The sequence below is a fragment of the Dermochelys coriacea genome, chromosome 3, assembly GCF_009764565.3.
Source record: "Dermochelys coriacea isolate rDerCor1 chromosome 3, rDerCor1.pri.v4, whole genome shotgun sequence".
Lineage (NCBI taxonomy): Eukaryota > Metazoa > Chordata > Testudines > Dermochelyidae > Dermochelys > Dermochelys coriacea.
In genome coordinates this window covers 155,272,204-155,291,723 of record NC_050070.1, presented here as the reverse complement: position 1 = coordinate 155,291,723, position 19,520 = coordinate 155,272,204, and the positions used below count along the sequence as shown (strand labels likewise).

General features: G+C 45.4%; 1 long non-coding RNA gene across 1 annotated transcript in view; it reads left to right on the top strand.

Moving 5' to 3' along the window:
* The window catches only part of LOC122459113, a 31,063-nt gene extending 11,795 nt beyond the window's left edge, over positions 1-19,268 (top strand). The window contains exons 2-3 of the long non-coding RNA XR_006279580.1: positions 18,372-18,440; positions 18,772-19,268. This is a non-coding gene — a long non-coding RNA (uncharacterized LOC122459113). The remainder of the gene's footprint in view (positions 1-18,371; positions 18,441-18,771) is intronic.
* Positions 19,269-19,520: the final 252 nt, after the last annotated feature.

Sequence of the window (19,520 nt, the reverse complement as noted above, 5' to 3'; positions counted from 1 at the left end):
CTTCTATCCTGTTGGGTGACTTCCCCCCTTCTGGCTCCCTGTTCTACTTCAGTTCTCCTCACTGAGCTAATCCCAGTCTCCACTCCTTAGGCTTCTCATTCCAGTCCCAGTCTTTGCCCAGCTGTTACCAGTTCTCCCCCAATCCACTGCCACCTTGTCCCCAGTTCTGCTCAGCCCAGCCAGGTTCATGCCCAGAGTGGACAGAATCTTTAGAGAATATAGGTGCTAAAATAAAAGTCTCTTCTGAGCATGTGCAAACTGATTCCCCCCTCCCCCCAACACTTACGGTTTGGGAGAATTTTCACAGTGATGGGCAAAAGGCACAGCCCTGCCACACAGGCTACCCACCTGCCAAATTTCAACTCCCTGTCCCAAAGCATGAGGGTGCTGCACTATTCAAAGAAAATGTGCCAGGATTTTTTAACATGGGCAAACCAATGTATTTTCCCTAACCTTGTTCAGAATTGGCTTAACCATTTCGGCTGAAATTTTCCAAAAAAGTTTAATGAGTGTTGCTGCCAGCCGCACCCATAATATATGCAGTCTACGTGATTTTTCAGGGTCCCTTGCAGCCAAATGGGTATACTGGGCAGTTGAGAGAGAGAGAGAGTGTGTGTGTGTGTGTGTGTGTGTGTGTGTGTGTAAAAATTTCCTCCCCTTTCAGGCCCATGGCTGGAGGGGTTATTGAGCCCACGAAGTGCAGGTCTACAAGGGGCTTCCAAATACACAGGATCCCATGCACATATTTCCATTTCTTGTGTTTAAGGCAAGTTTTGGGTCTGTGATCATTTCATGCCAGATGGGATGCAGCAGCCAGTTTTCCAGACTCTCAGCACTTAGTGCAAACACATGTGCTGTGATAAGATTTCACATCCATACATCATAGCAATTGTCACTTTTATGTAGTAGCAGTTGGCATTTATACAAATGTGAGGCTTCACCCATTAACAACAGCTCTGTGCGGTAGGCAGATAATTTTACCGCTCTTACCTCGCTCCACTTTACAGATGAGGAATCTGAGGCACTGAGATATTAGGTGACCTGGCTAAGGCGGCACCGAGTAAGTGGCAGAGACTAGCTCACAACTCTATGGCCCCTAACAGTTAGGAAGATAGGCTCAAGTATTCTAGGTTTACATATCTGTGCTCCATCCACTAGACATTGCAAGGGATATAGAGAGCATCTCTGAAATGCAACCACTCCTGGGGCAAAAAGCAGCCACCAACTAGTATATAGCATGATACATGAAAGTGGAGGAGGGACAGTTTTGCTCAAAGATGCTGAGCCCCTATTCTTACAAACTCTTTGCAAAGTGACCGAGTAAACATGACTTAGTTGTCTGGTCTCAATGTTTGTATCTCAGGCTACAGTCTACACTATGAGCTGGGGGTGCGATTCCCAGCTCATGTACACTGATTTGGGTACAAGTATAAATAGTAGTATTGCTGCAGTAGCATGGGCAGTTTAGCCATGCCGCGTACAAACCCACCTGAACCTGATGAGTATGTACTTGGCACAGCTAAGCCATGCTGCTGCTGTCCAAGCTACTGTGGCCTACACTGCTATTTATACTCAGGCTAGTGATCATTGAACTAGTGTGAGAACGTGTATGCTAGCTGGGAATTACACCCCTAGCTTTTAGTGTAGACATAGCCTTCATGACTTCAATATCAGATGTACTCAGATTATATGTTACCCAGCAGTATTCTAAATGCCAGTACTGAAACCTCACTCTGGGATTTGACTGGCCAGCTGGGTTCTTTCTGACTCAGACATCATGACTAGTAATGAGATTCCAGAAGTGGAGCTTCATTAACACTTCTCTTAATGAGGCATGAACTGGAATGGAATCCAGTTTCCCCCTCTCATTGCTGTCTGGGCTCTGTAGGGCTAAAAAAGGTAAAACTTAATATAATGTTGTTTTAGAGTCAGTGGATGTGACTGTGGCTACACAAAGCCAGCAGAACATTTTAGAAAGAAGATGCCATTTTTTACATAATGTCTATAGAGGGCTGATAGGAACATGGTTATGAAGAACTTGACCCTGCTTCTATAAGGTTCTTTCCATTCATTTCCATGGGAGCAGGATCAGACCTTGTGTCTCATGTAAAAGAATTGTGTGGTACTCCAACGTTGCCTGTCTTGGAAGGATGGTTGTTTGCAGCCATGTCAGTGCCAGGTTATGAGGTAATATTTTTTATTGGACAAACTTCTGTTAGTGAAAGGGACAAGCTTTTGAGCTACACAGAGCTCTTCTTCAGGTCTAGGAAAGTTCCTCAGTGTCACAGCTAAATACAAGGTGGAACAGAATTCGTATAAGTAGTTAACACATTCTCAGGGACTGTTCAAGATGAAGTGGCCCGATAATACTTCTGCGGTCATAGGACAGAAAAAGGGGGGTTACACATTGTTGTAATAAGCCACAAATCTAGTGTCTTTATTAAGACCATGATTTGTAGTGTGTTAGCAAAGTTACAAATTTAAGCTCCTCAGCTCATCTTTTGAAGGTGTTGTGCAGGTTTCCTTTGAGGACAAGGACAGAATGGTCAGATATCCAGTGATCGTTTTGTGACAAGTGTTCGCCCACAGGTGATATGGTGTTTTTGTCTTATTTTTATTTTCATGTGAGTTCATTCAAGAGCGTAGGGATTGTCTGGTTTCACCCATGTATCTGTTTTTGGGGCAGTTAGGCAACTAGATGAGTACACTGCATGTTGTCAGAGACATTTGTCTAGGACCCATAGATTTTGAAAGGTGTTGTATGGGGATTATTGATCCTAACAGTGGAGATGTGTCCACTGGTGCCATTTTGAAAGATGAGTTAACCTTGTTGGCATGTGAAGCTTTATATTGTCTTTTCTGCAGTGCAGAATCCAAAACACTTTATGATAGAAGGTAAATATCACTCTCCCTATTTTGGAGGTGGGGAAACAGAGATACAGAGAGGTGAAGAGCTTTGCATTCACACAGCAGGTCAATGACAGAATCAGGAAGGGACCATAGGTCTCCTGTTCCTAGCCCACTGTGACATCTACTGGGCCCTGCTGCCTTCCTGCAGTTCTAGGGGACCTCGATGTTCTAACACATTTGCACATATATGGGTGTATTCTGCATGCAAGTCAAAGTAAAAGAATACAAATCCATTTGAAGGGGCCCCCTCCACACACAACATGCATGTTGTTATCTGGTGGTCAGTAGTCTAACATGTCAGCTTTAAAAACAAATCCACCATGAGAAGAATGAAGTAGTTCACCCATGGGACAGACCTGCCTTGCTTGAGTCTCTCCTGTTCATAAGAAAGCTAGGGAGATGGATCTGTCTACATGGAAAGACCTGGCACGGGGTGTGAGTTGGAAAATAAAACTGAAGGAAGAAGGGAAGATGGAGTGGAGGACAAGGAAAGGAAAATGACCGGAATCAAAAAGCCATTAGGAAGGTGTGACTGATACACTAACATAGTATTACAGTGCTCATAAGAAAGCGTTCTTGGAGTGGAGATTATTTATCACTCCAGAGCTGTATAATTTTAATATGTGAAATCGGAGCTACCACAAAAGGGAAATCACTGACTATTCCAGTAACTAAAGCCAAATTATATATCACGAGTCTGTTTAAGAGAGAAAGTTTCCATTGTCCAGATTGGGTGGCTATAATTCTCCCAGCTTAATGAACATGGGCTGGGTGCTCAGAAATCAATAGTGATGTTAAAAACGGACCCTGTCAAGTGCTTTTTATGGATTTTAATCTCTTTTTCTTACTCTCCATTATTTGTAATAGCCCTTAGGAATACGAGAATAAAACATACTTCCCTGATGAGATTCCTCTCCCGTATAGCACATGGAGCAACTGAGCCCTATGTCTCCCTCATCCACATTGGATGTTGGGATCCACATGGCTTGTTTACTCCCTTTGTGATGCAAGAGTATTATTAATGATGTCAGCAGTACTACAGCCTCCAGCAATCACTTGTTAAATTTTCAAATAAGCACCTTTCATGCTATCTCCCCTGCTGACGACATGCTTGGGAGGAGCTTGCTGTGAACATCCACAAAGGTACCTCGTTATCCTACTTCCAGACTTTCCTTAAAACTCTCTACCACAATGTGTCTGTCCTTCCCACCCCACAAAAAAAGGCTTGACAAACCTAGGCTGTTTTTGCACTGAGACCACTGCCTATTGTGCTCACCAATATTGTTTTCTTGTACAAGTTCATCTATAATTGTGTTTAATGGAGGATTTCAAGATTTCTAAGTTTGCTTTCATTTCAGTTTGGAACAAAACCAAATACTTCCAAGTGCTCAACAAAACAAAATTACTGTTCTTCACCCAGCAATCCTGGGAGCCTGGAGTGCCAAGAAGCCGCTAATCTGGGAGCTGGGGCTCTCAGGACTTCATAGAATCATAGAATCATAGAATATCAGGGTTGGAAGGGACCCCAGAAGGTCATCTAGTCCAACCCCCTGCTCAAAGCAGGACCAAGTCCCAGTTAAATCATCCCAGCCAGGGCTTTGTCAAGCCTGACCTTAAAAACCTCTAAGGAAGGAGATTCTACCACCTCCCTAGGTAACGCATTCCAGTGTTTCACCACCCTCTTAGTGAAAAAGTTTTTCCTAATATCCAATCTAAACCTCCCCCATTGCAACTTGAGACCATTACTCCTCGTTCTGTCATCTGCTACCATTGAGAACAGTCTAGAGCCATCCTCTTTGAAACCCCCTTTCAGGTAGTTGAAAGCAGCTATCAAATCCCCCCTCATTCTTCTCTTCTGCAGACTAAACAATCCCAGCTCCCTCAGCTCTCCTCATAAGTCATGTGCTCTAGACCCCTAATCATTTTCGTTGCCCTTCGTTGTACTCTTTCCAATTTATCCACATCCTTCCTGTAGTGTGGGGCCCAAAACTGGACACAGTACTCCAGATGAGGCCTCACCAGTGTCGAATAGAGGGGAACGATCACGTCCCTCGATCTGCTCGCTATGCCCCTACTTATACATCCCAAAATGCCATTGGCCTTCTTGGCAACAAGGGCACACTGCTGACTCATATCCAGCTTCTCGTCCACTGTCACCCCTAGGTCCTTTTCCGCGGAACTGCTGCCGAGCCATTCGGTCCCTAGTCTGTAGCGGTGCATTGGATTCTTCCATCCTAAGTGCAGGACCCTGCACTTATCCTTATTGAACCTCATTAGATTTCTTTTGGCCCAATCCTCCAATTTGTCTAGGTCCTTCTGTATCCTATCCCTCCCCTCCAGCGTATCTACCACTCCTCCCAGTTTAGTATCATCCGCAAATTTGCTGAGAGTGCAATCCACACCATCTTCCAGATCATTTATGAAGATATTGAACAAAACGGGCCCCAGGACCGACCCCTGGGGCACTCCACTTGACACCGGCTGCCAACTAGACATGGAGCCATTGATCACTACCCGTTGAGCCCGACAATCTAGCCAGCTTTCTACCCACCTTATAGTGCATTCATCCAGCCCATACTTCCTTAACTTGCTGACAAGAATGCAGTGGGAGACCGTGTCAAAAGCTTTGCTAAAGTCAAGAAACAATACATCCACTGCTTTCCCTTCATCCACAGAACCAGTAATCTCATCATAAAAGGCGATTAGATTAGTCAGGCATGACCTTCCCTTGGTGAATCCATGCTGACTGTTCCTGATCACTTTCCTCTCCTCTAAGTGCTTCAGGATTGATTCTTTGAGGACCTGCTCCATGATTTTTCCAGGGACTGAGGTGAGGCTGACCGGCCTGTAGTTCCCAGGATCCTCCTTCTTCCCTTTTTTAAAGATGGGCACTACATTAGCCTTTTTCCAGTCATCCGGGACTTCCCCCGTTCGCCACGAGTTTTCAAAGATAATGGCCAAGGGCTCTGCAATCACAGCCGCCAATTCCTTCAGCACTCTCGGATGCAATTCGTCCGGCCCCATGGACTTGTGCACGTCCAGCTTTTCTAAATAGTCCCTAACCACCTCTATCTCTACAGAGGGCTGGCCATCTCTTCCCCATTTTGTGTTGCCCAGCACAGCAGTCTGGGAGCTGACCTTGTTAGTGAAAACAGAGGCAAAAAAAGCATTGAGTACATTAGCTTTTTCCACATCCTCTGTCACTAGCTTGCCTCCCTCATTCAGTAAGGGGCCCACACTTTCCTTGGCTTTCTTCTTGTTGCCAACATACCTGAAGAAACCCTTCTTGTTACTCTTGACATCTCTTGCTAGCTGCAGCTCCAGGTGCGATTTGGCCCTCCTGATATCTTTCCTACATGCCCGAGCAATATTTTTATACTCTTCCCTGGTCATATGTCCAACCTTCCACTTCTTGTAAGCTTCTTTTTTATGTTTAAGATCCGCTAGGATTTCACCATTAAGCCAAGCTGGTCGCCTGCCATATTTACTATTCTTTCGACTCATCGGGATGGTTTGTCCCTGTAACCTCAACAGGGATTCCTTGAAATACAGCCAGCTCTCCTGGACTCCCTTCCCTTTCATGTTAGTCCCCCAGGGGATCCTGGCCATCTGTTCCCTGAGGGAGTCAAAGTCTGCTTTCCTGAAGTCCAGGGTCCGTATCCTGCTGCTTACCTTTCTTCCCTGCGTCAGGATCCTGAACTCAACCAACTCATGGTCACTGCCTCCCAGATTCCCATCCACTTTTGCTTCCCCCACTAATTCTACCCGGTTTGTGAGCAGCAGGTCAAGAAAAGCGCTCCCCCCAGTTGGCTCCCCTAGCACTTGCACCAGGAAATTGTCCCCTACGCTTTCCAAAAACTTCCTGGATTGTCTATGCACCGCTGTATTGCTCTCCCAGCAGATATCAAGAAAATTAAAGTCACCCATGAGAATCAGGGCATGCGATCTAGTAGCTTCCGTGAGTTGCCGGAAGAAAGCCTCATCCACCTCATCCCCCTGGTCCGGTGGTCTATAGCAGACTCCCACCATGACATCACTCTTGTTGCACACACTTCTAAACTTAATCCAGAGACACTCAGGTTTTTCCACAGTTTCATACCCGAGCTCTGAGCAGTCATACTGCTCCCTTACATACAGTGCTACTCCCCCACCTTTTCTGCCCTGCCTGTCCTTCCTGAACAGTTTATAACCATCCATGACTGTACTCCAGTCATGTGAGTTATCCCACCAAGTCTCTGTTATTCCAATCACGTCATAATTCCTTGACATCACCAGGACCTCCAGTTCTCCCTGCTTGTTTCCAAGGCTTTGTGCATTTGTATATAAGCACTTGAGATAACCTGTTGATCGCCCCTCATTCCCAGTATGAGGCAGGAGCCCTCCCCTCTCAGACATTCCTGCCTGTGCTTCCTCCCGGTATCCCGCTTTCCCACTTACCTCAGGGCTTTGGTCTCCTTCCCCCGGTGAACCTAGTTTAAAGCCCTCCTCACTAGGTTAGCCAGCCTGCTGGCAAAGATGTTCTTCCCTCTCTTCGTAAGATGGAGCCCGTCTCTGCCCAGCACTCCTCCTTCATGGAACACCATCCCATGGTCAAAGAATCCAAAGCCTTCTCTCCGACACCACCTGCGTAGCCATTCGTTGACCTCCACGATTCGACGGTCCCTACCCAGGCCTTTTCCTTCCACGGGGAGGATGGACGAGAACACCACTTGCGCCTCCAACTCCTTTATCCTTCTTCCCAGAGCCACGTAGTCCGCAGTGATCCGCTCAAGGTCATTCTTGGCAGTGTCATTGGTGCCCACGTGGAGAAGCAGGAAGGGGTAGCGATCCGAGGGCTTGATGAGTCTCGGCAGTCTCTCCGTCACATCACGAATCTTAGCCCCTGGCAAGCAGCAGACTTCTCGGTTTTCCCGGTCAGGGCGGCAGATAGATGACTCAGTCCCCCGGAGGAGAGAGTCCCCGACCACCACCACCCGCCTTCTCCTCTTGGGAGTGGTGGTCGTGGAACCCCCAACCTCAGGACATCGCATCTCATGCCTCCCAACCAGCGGGGTCTCCTTCTGCTTTCTCCCCCCAGACATATCATCTGGTCCACTCTCCGCATTGGTACCTGTGGAGAGACATGAAAGCGGTTAGTTACCTGTGTCTGTGTTACTGGAACCCGGACATTCCGCTTACCTCTTCTGGAGGTCACATGTTGCCAAGCTTCTTCACTGGCCTCTTGGCTCCTCTGTGCAACCTGCTCTATATCTTTAGAGCTTTGTGCCCCTAGAAGGCTATCCTGAGTTTGGTCCAGAAAATCCTCAGTCTCTCGTATACAACGCAGGGTCGTTACCTGTTGCTCCAGACCTTCAATCTTCTCTTCCAATATGGAGACCAGCTTGCACTTTGTACAGACAAAGTCGCTTCTGTCCTGTGGAAGAAAGACAAACATGGCACATCCAGTGCAGGTCACAATAGCTGAACCCCCCCCTTCCATATCACCTACCTACTATGAGCTTCCTCAGAGACGTTGGCAAGATGTAAGCCTCAATGGGCTCACTCCAGGCGAACTCCCAGGCAAACTCCTGCTGTGAGCTGCTCTGCTGTCCCCGCTGCTCAGCTGGTTCGCGAGGCTCTGGCTATTTTCAAACAGCCAGGCTTCCCTGACGCAAACACACAGACACCCTAATGCCCGCCCCCTGCAGGCTAGCAGCCAATCAGACACTCACTCAGGCTCTCTCCCTGCCCTCCCAGCAAACACACCTCGGATACTTCCTCAGCAAGCAAACACACACACTCGGATACTTACCAGTCCCAGGCAAACTCCTGCTGTGAGCTGCTCTGCTGTCCCCGCTGCTCCGCTGGTTCGCTGCCGCTCAGCTGGTTCGCGAGGCTCTGGCTATTTTCAAATATTTTCAAACTTCGTCTCCTTATTTAGCACCCCATCAGCCTGCCAGACAGGCCGCTGAGAAATGGGATGGGAAACCAGGCAAGTTTCTGATGGAAGCCTGCCTAATCTCTTATGGAATGTTATTGACATGGCCAAGATCTCATTCTCACAAAATATTTCACTTCAGTGAATCAGCAAATTTTAATGAAAAAAATTTATCCTTTAAACTTTTCTGACCAGTTGTAATGATACTGATATTACTTCTGCTGCTGAAGCAGCACAGAGGTCATTGGTAAATCTGTGTCTGGGGTTTGAAATACCATCCTGTTGTTCGCAAAAAGAAAAGGAGTACTTGTGGCACCTTAGAGATTTTATTAGATCTACAGCTCACTTCATCGGATGCTGTAGCTCACGAAAGCTTATGCTCTAATAAATTTGTTAGTCTCTAAGGTGCCACAAGTCCTCCTTTTCTTTTTGCGAATACAGACTAACACGGCTGCTACTCTGAAACCTGTCATCCTGTTGTTGTTAGGTGTAGCTCAGGCTTTGGACATGGTACAAGTATAGTGCCTTGGACACTGCAGCATGTAGTGGGGATTTCTGGGATCATGATGATGATTTGTATTACCTAGTAGTGCCTAGAGGCCTCAGCTGAGATTGGGGCCCCACCGCACTACATATGTGTGGTAAGAGACAGTCAACACTCCAAAGGCCTACAATTGCCCTAGATGAGTGAAACAAAGTGTGGCAGGATCTTCTGGTTAAGGCACTGGAGTGGTACTCAGGAGATCTGTGTTCAATTCTTGGTCTTACCACACATTTCCTGTGTGACAAATCATTTATACTATCTTTACATACCCCAGGCTGGCATGTATACCCCAGGAATGGCTCAAATTCATACGGCTGCATACCAGCCAAATCCACCCTGAGAGTCTGCATGTGCTGTGCTGGACTGTCACATTCTGGGCTGCAATCCAGACCAGTGAAGGGTTACCACCTGCCCTGTAATCTTGGGTGCTTCACAATGATTAGCTGTGTAGCTCCCAATCTGGGCTTCTCACAACCAGATGATCAGCATACAGGTCACGTGCTGAGTGTCTGTGTGCTAGACAGCCCTGGTTCAGCAGCTCTGACCCCGTCTACAGTCACGCTCTAGCTTCCACCAGCATTGTTTGCTACTTGCAGAGTGACCCCAACATATGCCCAGTCCTGAATTTTCCAAAAACCATGTGCTCTGCAATGTCCAGCCCTCTTCCGGACAGTTCAGAGAAATAACATGGGTTTCTTTGTTCCTATAAAGACACCCACACATACCACAGCTTATTAACTTAACTGGGGGTAAATACACCCTTCCCTTTACACACAGCAATGAGTTGGTTTATGGTAAAAATGAAATAAATTTATTAATCCTAGGTGTATTTTGTTAAGTGACTTCAAGCATAAGGAATGAAGATAGTTACAAGTAAAATAAAATACGCTTGTAAAGGTCTAAAACTTAATCTAGCTAGATAGTTCCTGTCACCAGTCGTTCTTCTTCCGATTCATGGCTGACTTTTCCTCGGTCAGGACCTTCTACAAAAGTACAAAGTGCTCGCTTCCCTTGTCGTCGTAAGAGAAAGATCTTTGCCTAGGCAGGTTTCTCATCTATATTCAGTTCCAGAGGCTTCACACCCCCACCCCCTTTGCCCATCTTTCTCAGCTTGCAAGAACCCTGGCCTCTTTCTATCTAGTGGTGGATGCCAAAGATGGCTTCTGTCCTTGAATTTGTTTCAAGAGTCAGGATGGCCTCATGCTGTTCTTCCCTTTCTGTGGCCTCCCATCCCCCACATGCATCCGATGAAGTGAGCTGTAGCTCACAAAAGCTTATGCTCAAATAAATTTGTTAGTCTCTAAGGTGCCACAAGTACTCCTTTTCTTTTTGTGGATACAGACTAACAGGGATGCTACTCTGAAACCCATCCCCCTTTATGATTTTTATGTAAATAGGTCTTTATTGTTTCTGATTATACCACACTTAATTTACAAAGGAGACAGGTAAATAGCTGTTTCCCCTCCCCCCTGTCTGAGTGGGAAATTATTAGTTCCTTCCTTTGTTTGGCCACATACTTTAAAACATATCCATGAGTATTCATTATTCCTTCTATAGTGTAATAACTTTTACAATTATATTAATCACCAGTGTGTCTTTAGCTTTCAGAAAAAACCTCACTCTACACACTATATACTACAGTAATATTGTATACAATCAGCTGATTTAGTTGCATATCACTGGAGGATCAGCCCCAGTCTTTATAGAATAATAACCTTTGAACCTTTGAAATTGATTATTCTGTAATGCAAAACTCAAAACAAGCTCCTCTCTCCAGCTGGTTGTAGATGCCATGCTGTCTTTCCCCTCACTTGTCAGTGTGAGGTTTGCCTCCACTCCTTGTTAGTTTGATGGGTCAGTTTACTGCTTGAATGTAAATTGAGGTAGGCAATCATTCCTTTATTTAGGATAGACCTGTTTTAACAACTCCACCTGACATACCTGGTTCACACACACTTTAGTTATAATTCCAGCAGCATATATTCATCATTCTTTATACTGGTCATGTACATACATCACACGACAATATTAATGATCAGTGAGTTTTTAAATGATACCACAGAAGGCATATATTGTATCAAGATTATTACAATAGTGTGTAAGGTGGGAATATGGGGTGCTTTTAGTGTCACATGGACACATATAGAACACAGTGTACACGCATCTACCCAGATCCATGCTGCTGCTGTAGGCACACAAGTTAGCACTATCTTTACAAGGGTTATATCTCAGGGTTGTTTGCATCACACGGAGACACTCTAGGCTAGGACTGCTTGCCAGATGGTGTTGGTACTATTCCCTGCCTTCACACGTTTGTCGATGGTACTTCCAGATTAAGTTGCCTCTCCCTTTTACATGTGCTAAAGTGCATCACAATCATGGGTCAATTGGCTGAGGTGACCCTGTTCCTTCTTATGGGACAAATATTTATGCAATGAAGTACACGTTAGGCAAAATGCTGAATGGCATTTTGACAGAAATTTCTGACCCTTTGAAGGCAGGTGGCCTTGAGGGATGATGAAAATTCATTTGTCACACTGGACAGTTACACTGAATGCTGCTATCACCATGTAATCCATTATGGTGCACCATTGCTTCTGATGCAGGAGAGCTAGCCTGGAATGATAGGAAAAACCTCATCTTGGAGACCTAGGATGGCCAGCAGTGGCTGCAGAGCTCCCACAGGAGGAAACAGAACTTCATGGAATTACATGAGGTGCTTGCACCAATCATCCAGCACCAGAATACTAGCTTGAGGGAAGCTATGCTGATTCAGATGTGATTTGCTATTGTCTGTGGAAGCTGGCTGCCCTGGACAGCTATAGGTCCATTGCAAACCACATTGGGATTGGAAAGCCCACTGTTGGTGTCATGGTTGTAGAGGTTTGTGAAGCAATTAACACTGTGGCTTACCCTTGGGTGGTTGGCATAATAAATGTTCCAGAAATAATAGCTGGTTTTCAGCGGCTGGGATTCCCAAAGTGATCAGGGGCTATTGCTGGTGCTTGTTTGCTTACTACAAGCAGCAAGTATGTGAACAGCAAAAGATACCAGTCCATTGTCCTGCAAGGTTTGGTGGACTATAGAGGCAGGTTTATGAATACTAATATGGAAATCATGGGAAAGGTTCATAATGACAGGATGCTGAAGAGATCAGGCTTGTATTTGAAGGGGACAGCAGGGCTTTTGTTTCCCAGAGACAATACGGTTATAATGGTATATCTGCACCAACTGTTAGTTTGGTGGACCCCACATACTCACTCCTGCCTTGGCTCATGAAACCATTATGGCGCCCGGAAAAGGGGAATTCAGTTTCAAACTCAGCAGTTGCAGGATGGTGGTCAAATGCGTGTTTGGTAGGCTAAAGTCTTGTTGGCATTGTTTACAAACCCATCAGGTTGCCAGTGTTGCAAATGCTGTTTGTATGATCATATCCTACAGCATAACACTTGGGAAGGTGAGTATTTCCATCCCAAGTGGGCGCTGGACAATTCAAATTTGCAAGCTCTGTAGAGGTAGCTGGATCCTACACACATGCATACTAGTCCTGGGTCCAGGCAGGCTAGAGAAATTAGGGATGCAATTGTCATAAATATAAAGGGAAGGGTAACCACCTTTCTGTATACAGAACTATAAAATCCCTCCTGGTCAGAGGCAAAACCCTATCACCTGTAAAGTGTTAAGAAGCTAAGATAACCTCGCTGGCACCTGACCAAAATGACCAAAGAGGAGACAAGTTACTTTCAAAGATGGAGAGGGGGGGAACAAAGGGTCTGTCTGTCTGTGTGATGCTTTTGCAGGGAACAGATCAGGAATGCTCTTCAGAACTCCTGTAAAAAGTTAGTAAGCAATCTAGCTAGAAATGCGTTAGATTTTCTTTTGTTTAATGGCTGGTAAAATAGCTGTGCTGAATGGAATGTATATTCCTGTTTTTGTGTCTTTTTGTAACTTAAGGTTTTGCCTAGAGGGATTCTCTGAGATTTGAATCTGATTACCGTGTAAGGTATTTACCATCCTGATTTTACAGAGGTGATTCTTTTACTTTTTCTTCAATTAAAATTCTTCTTTTAAGAACCTGATTGTTTTTTCATTGTTCTTAAGATCCAAGGGTTTGGGTCTGTGTTCACCTATGCAAATTGGTGAGGATTTTTATCAAGCCTTTCCCAGGAAAGGCGGTGTAGGGCTTGGGGGGATATTTTTTGGGGAAAACGTCTCCAAGTGGGCTCTTTCCCTGTTCTTTCTTAACATGCTTGGTGGTGGCAGCATAGGGTTCAAGGACAAGGCAAAGTTTGTACCTTGGGGAAGTTTTTAACCTAAGCTGGTAAGAATAAGCTTAGGGGGTCTTTCATGCAGGTCACCACATCTGTACCCTAGAGTTCAGAGTGGGGAAGGATCCTTGACAGCAATATATTCACATCTCCTGGAAGGAGGCAGAGGATGACATCTGCCAAGTGCTTCTCATAAGGGTCACCTTTAAAGCCTTCGTGTGAAGCTGATTTAACTGTACATGATAGAAAATACAGACATACAAATGGGGCAAAATTGCCTTAAAAGGGTTTTGTTCTCTGATTTGCATTTGCTGAAGTTCTGTGTCCATTTATGCATATCACACTGCACATCTATTTTAAAGGCAGTCATTACAGGGTACCAAGATTGTGGTTTACAACTTGGGGTGGGGATTCACTGTTGACAGTTGTGACTCTGGTATGATGCATGCATTCATTGTTCAATGTGCTTATACTTGTCACTGTTGATACCTGTATGTATCCCATCCCATCTGCTGTGATTAACTGTCCATAAGGGCTAGTTTGCACTTAAAAAATTAGATCAACTGAGCTACATTGATCAGGCTGAGGAAAATTTTTGTGTCCTGAGTACTGTAGTTAGGTTGACCTGGTGTAGAAACAGCTATGGTCGATGGAAGGATTCTTCCATTGACCTAGCTACCACCTCTGGGAGAGATGGATTAACTACATTGAGAGATGCCTCCTATATCAAAAAAAGGAGTTGTCTACACTATGGTGTTATAGCAGCATAGCTGTGCTGCTGAAGCAGCTTGCAGTGCAGAGCTGCCCTAAGTCTTGACAGTGACAGTGACATAATTGAAGACACTGCAATATTGAATAGGTTGTCACTTTATATTTTCATCCCAGTTTACAACTGTATGGGGAGTGCCACTTAGCACTATTTTATACAACACTTTTATGTGTCGCTTACTGGCTGCTAGGGATGGTTGGAATTTTATCTGCTACCTAGTGAGGCTTGAAGTACTTCGCTGAATAATGCAATTAATGGCAGACTCGATCCCTTCCTCTCAGCTTCTCTGGAATCTATTTACTGTGTGGGATTTTTCTAGTGATGGCATCAAGTGCAGCCCTTGTCTGCCTGGATTTGTCTTAAGTGCCTGCCACAACTTACACCTGTTCAGAGATCCCTGTTGTCAGATCTACCTGCACACTTTCAAGACATGGAGAGGGATTGCTGGGTAGGAAGAATACATCTGTACTGAGCCAGTTAACCAATCATTCTCCCCAGTTCCAATTGTAATTAAAGACTGTTTTGAGACCCCTCTTCGCGGGGCAGTTGCACAATGGCTAATAAGGTGGTGGGGTTGTAACTTACCAGACTGGGGGGTCAGACTTGCTGAGGCACCCAGTCTCTCTTCAGGCTCATCATTGCGGGGCTTCTATGACCTTGGGGGCCTCTGGGTACAGGTGCAGAATTGCCTCTTCCTCACTTTCCTGGTATTCTGATAGTCCCTCCAGCCTCCTCCTCCTAACACTCCTGTTGGACAATTAGACCATCTGTGTTCAGCAGGACATAGTGAGCAGGCTCAGTAGACAGCACATGATGAAGCTCCTTGTAGAAGGGTCATCTTGTACAACCCCCCCCCCCCCCCCCCGCAACTGACTATTAGAGTCTCTGGCTCTCCTGTACAGCCATTTCAAGTGTTTCATCCATTCCCTGCACTGAAATGGGGTCCAGTGAATACCCAACTCTGACAGCTTCTGTGAAATTTCCCAGTACAGGTGTATGTTCCTGCTGCTTTGGCCCAAATTGTGAAGGATGATGTGGTCTACCCAAAGGTTTATCAGACTCTGGTATGATTGGTGGGCTATGCTGCTGCTCTTGGTTTTATAGAGTGCAGCAGAAAGGTGATCGGATGTGGTCAATGCACCATGCTATTCTTGGAACATGCATGGGGAAAGGGACTTTTTGTAGATTGTGTAAGGGTAGAAAAGGGTCCATTGCATTGTGGGAATGTTGATGGAAGACTATGAAAACTCGAGACCTGGTACCTGCTCCTTACCTGTCTCTGCACTGCAGAGTGGGCTGTGTAGGGGGCCATTCTACAACTAATTGGTACTTACCCACACCCCTCAGGCATGCTAGCTAACTCAGCATCTGCTTGTTCTGAGACACACCCTTCAGGGGTTTCTGGGTGGATGATAGGGTGGTTATGGCACAATGGTGCACCTGGATATGTGTAGAGTCCACAGATTAGGCATGGCCTTAATCTCGCTGAGCCTTAGTTTCCCATCTATGAAATGGGAATAATACTTCTCTGTTTTTCAGGTGGTGTGAGGATGAGTGTATTAATGTTAGTGAGGTATACTGATTATGTGATGAATGGGGACCATGTGAGTATCTCCATAGCTAAGCCAGCACCTCCTTTCCTTCTGACTATTGCCTAGGAATTCTGATTTTCCGCACCAAAGAGGGCAAGGATAATGATTAGAGGTGGCTGAATACAACCAGCTGAAAATATTCTTGGCTTTCTAAATGGATTCACTTAGGCCACATTCATGCCGCTTTCAAACATCCATCATCTTGTTTAAGATGGTTAGATTTAATTGTTGAAATGCCCATGAAGGAAAGTTAATTTGAAGCTTGCTCAAGGTGCTCAAGAACTTGTGGAAAGAGAATGTTAGATTTGTTTTCCACAAACAGTGGCCCTGGAATCCTGATGCTAAGGGTTACTATATTCCTGCAGTCAGGGAGCAGAAATGGTGCCACTTAGCATAATGAAACCACAATGCTCTCATCTCAGACTGTAGGTAGCAAGTTGCAGATTTAATGGACCCTAATGAAAATGCCATCAAATAAAGAAATTGGAGACAATCAGTCTGTTAGTGGATTTTTCTATAAAACAGAGGCAAAATCCATCAGACAAATGCATAACTGGTAATCAATCAATCAGCTTTATCAAGAGATAATCTCAGTTACTGAAGCTCAGCATGGCATTGCTCCATTCTCCACCCTTGGTACTACAGCTACTCAATCCTTTTGTCCCCCTCAAATCCTTAAGGCAGTTACTCTTCAATCACAGCTATGCTTTTATTTTAAAGCTGCTATTATTATTTCTTTGTATTACAGGGATGCCTAGAAGTCCCAGCCACGATCAGGGCCCCATTGTGCAAAGTGCTGATAATAAGAGACAAACCCTACCCTGAAGCGCTTTAGTCATAATAGACAAAACAGACCCAGGGTTTTACCCTCTTCCTCCCCCCCCCATTTTGCAGATCTCCACCCAAAGAGTAAATGACTTGCCCCAGGTCACATGATAAATCTGAGGAAACTGGGAAAAGAACCCACATCTGCTGAAGTCCAGTGCCTATGCAACAAGACCACACTTCTTTTTAAATGGCCTGTCATCAATATAAAGGGAAGGGTAAACACCTTTAAAATCCCTCCTGGCCAGAGGAAAAACCCTTTCACCTGTAAAGGGTTAAAAAGCTAGGATAACCTCGCTGGCGCCTGACCAAAATGACCAATGAGGAGACAAGATACTTTCAAAGCTGGAGTGGGGAGAAACAAAGATTCTCTCTGTCTGTATGAGGCTTTTGCCGGGAACAGAAAAGGAATGCAGGTTAGAACTCCTGTAAAGGGCAAATAAGCAATCTAGTTAAATATGCATTAGATTCTGTTTTGTTTAAATAGCTGATAAAATAAGTTGTGCTGAATGGAATGTATATTCCTGTTTTTGTGTCTTTTTGTAACTTAAGGTTTTGCCTAGAGGGATTCTCTGAGATTTGAATCTGATTACCCTGTAATGTAGTTACCATCCTGATTTTACAGAGGTGATTCTTTTACTTTTTCTTCAATTAAAATTCTTCTTTTAAGAGCCTGATTGCTTTTTCATTGTTCTTAAGATCCAAGGGTTTGGGTCTGTGTTCACCTATGCAAATTGGTGAGGATTTTTATCAAGCCTTCCCCAGGAAAGGGTTTGTAGAGTTTGGGAGGATTTTGGGGGGAAAGACATTTCCAAGCGGACTCTTTCCCTGTTATATATTTGTTAGATGCTTGGTGGTGGCAGCAATAAAGTCCCAGGGCAAAAGGTAAAATAGTTTGTACCTTGGGGAAGTTTTAACCTAAGCTGGTAAAAATAAGCTTAGCGGGTTTTTCATGCAGGTCCCCATATCTGTACCCTAGAGTTCAGAGTGGGGAAGGAACCTTGACATGGCCTAATTCCCCACCCCCTACCAAACAAAAAATCTAATGCATTTATCACCACTTCCTCCTCACAGAGAACTGTTATATTATTACATGAATATAAGACAATACAACTTTCTTTTCTATAACATCTTCCCATAAAAGCTCTGTCATCCCAAGACATACTGTGCAGAGTTAAGGAACGAATAACAGCTCAGGGAAGAAATGGTGGGGCTGAGGCAAAAGAGAAAAGAGTGGTTTTCAGCTGAGATTTGAAAAGAAACAGAGACTGAATGAAGTGAAGAGATACAGGGAGACTGTTTCATAACCCTTTCAGACAGGCACAAGTACGCAACTCTGGGGCACAGGAAGCCAAGACCAAAGGGCAACAGGTGCTGAAAACAAGACCCCAGGTGCTGGGAATGAGAGTGAGTTCTGTTATCTGCACCTTGGTCCGTCTTCCATCCAACGGGAGCAAATGTTTTAAATGAGAGGAGCGACGCGTTCTCAGCAAACACCAGCCACCTTTCAGAAGCTTTTCAATATGCCATTCTGCTCTCTTCATAGAGCTAGATGTCTACGCAGGCCTGAGAGAAATGATTGTGCCAGATAGAGGATGACTGGAGGAAAGCAAAGGTCAGCACAAGTGCACCCCACTGCTAATTAGAACCAGCCTCACGCCCTCTAGCAAATGCCAGTTCCTTGCCTGTACATCATTTGTGTGCTTGTTAGCATCTCATTTTGGAATCTTAGTGGTGCTTCAGAGGCTCCTTGCCTGAGCAGCGAGGGCTGTGAACAGAGCAACACAGGAGAGAGACAGCGTCAGTCACTGGTCTCAGGTGGCCAGCCATTTTAGTTATCCGACTGAGTTTTTTTGCTACTTTTTAGTCCCTGTGATTGAGCTCATAATGCCCTAATTAATTATGATTAGGAACGCACTGCAAACTAATTGAATATTCTGCTGCAGATACTTACAAGCCACAGCTGATTTATTACTGATTGGTGTTTCTGAGGGAAAACAAATCCATTTACCTACCAAATCTCAACATATGGTTACAGGAACTGTAAGTGACGGAGCAGTGTGGACCAGCCAAGCCGAGAGTTTATAGCAACTCATGGGTTACCTGCCTAGCTGAAGATGCTGATGTGAGGATGATCGTGCTGGCTCCTGAATAACACCAAGTCCCACCGGCTGACCGTACTGTTGGAACTAAGTCATTGCAGCTGTTAGCTCTAAACATCCAATACAACTATAGGCGAGTGAGTTGGATTCCATTGTGCTCACTGCATCCGCATCCAAATTGTGAATTCTGAACTGCCTACAGCAGTGGTTCCTAAACTTTTCGGCATCACACCCCCTTTTTAATTTTCAAGAAACCCTCACAGCCCCACCTCTCCTTTACCATCATCCAACCCCCCTGTTCCTTGTCCCCTGACTGCCCACTCCCAGGACCCCTCCCCTTATCCAACCCTCTCCCTGTCTCCTGACTGCCCTGACCCCTAGCCACACCCCCATACCCTGACAGGTCCCCTGGGACTCCCACACCTATCCAACCTGCCCTGCTCCCTGTCTCCTGACTGCCCCCCTCCCAGAATCTCCGCCCCATCGAACTGTTCCATGTCCCCTGCCTGCCCCCCAGAACCTCCGCCCCCTCCAACCACTCCCTGTCCCCTGACTGCCCCCCCAGGACCTCCTGCCCCTTATCCAACCCCCCC